The sequence below is a fragment of the Pteropus alecto genome, unplaced genomic scaffold (assembly GCF_000325575.1).
Source record: "Pteropus alecto unplaced genomic scaffold, ASM32557v1 C17312570, whole genome shotgun sequence".
Classification (NCBI taxonomy): domain Eukaryota; kingdom Metazoa; phylum Chordata; class Mammalia; order Chiroptera; family Pteropodidae; genus Pteropus; species Pteropus alecto.
This window is the reverse complement of record NW_006480380.1, coordinates 1-412: the sequence shown is the minus strand read 5'-3', so window position 1 is coordinate 412 and position 412 is coordinate 1. Positions and strand designations below refer to the sequence as shown.

Here is a 412-nt window from a genome sequence, read left to right as displayed (position 1 = left end):
GCTCTTACCCTATATGGAAATCTTACTATGCATCAGAAATTACATACTGCAGAGAAACCAACAAATGTAATGTGTGTGGCAAAAGTTTTGTGAAAGGTCAAACCTTATGGAACGTCAGAGATTTCATACAGTAAGAAAACCTTGTAAATGTAATATATGAAATTAGGCTTTTATCACATGTTCAAAATTTTGTAGTCACGAGAGAACTCATACTGGAGAGAACACATTCAAATGTAATGAGTGTGGCAAAACCTTTAAGGAGCATTCATTTATTACGAATCATAAGAGAATCTATTCAGAACAATACAGAGGATTAGCATGGCCCCTGCGTGAAGATAACATGCAAATTCCTGAAGGGTTCCATATTTTTCTTGGTCTTCAAAAACTTAAAATGTAGTCTATCATTGAATAG

General features: G+C 34.2%; 1 non-coding gene across 1 annotated transcript; it reads left to right on the top strand.

Moving 5' to 3' along the window:
- Positions 1-268: 268 nt before the first annotated feature.
- LOC112473489 lies at positions 269-370 on the top strand. Its single transcript, XR_003044025.1, has one exon. It is a non-coding gene; the product is annotated as a U6 spliceosomal RNA (small nuclear RNA).
- The last annotated feature ends 42 nt before the right edge of the window (positions 371-412 follow it).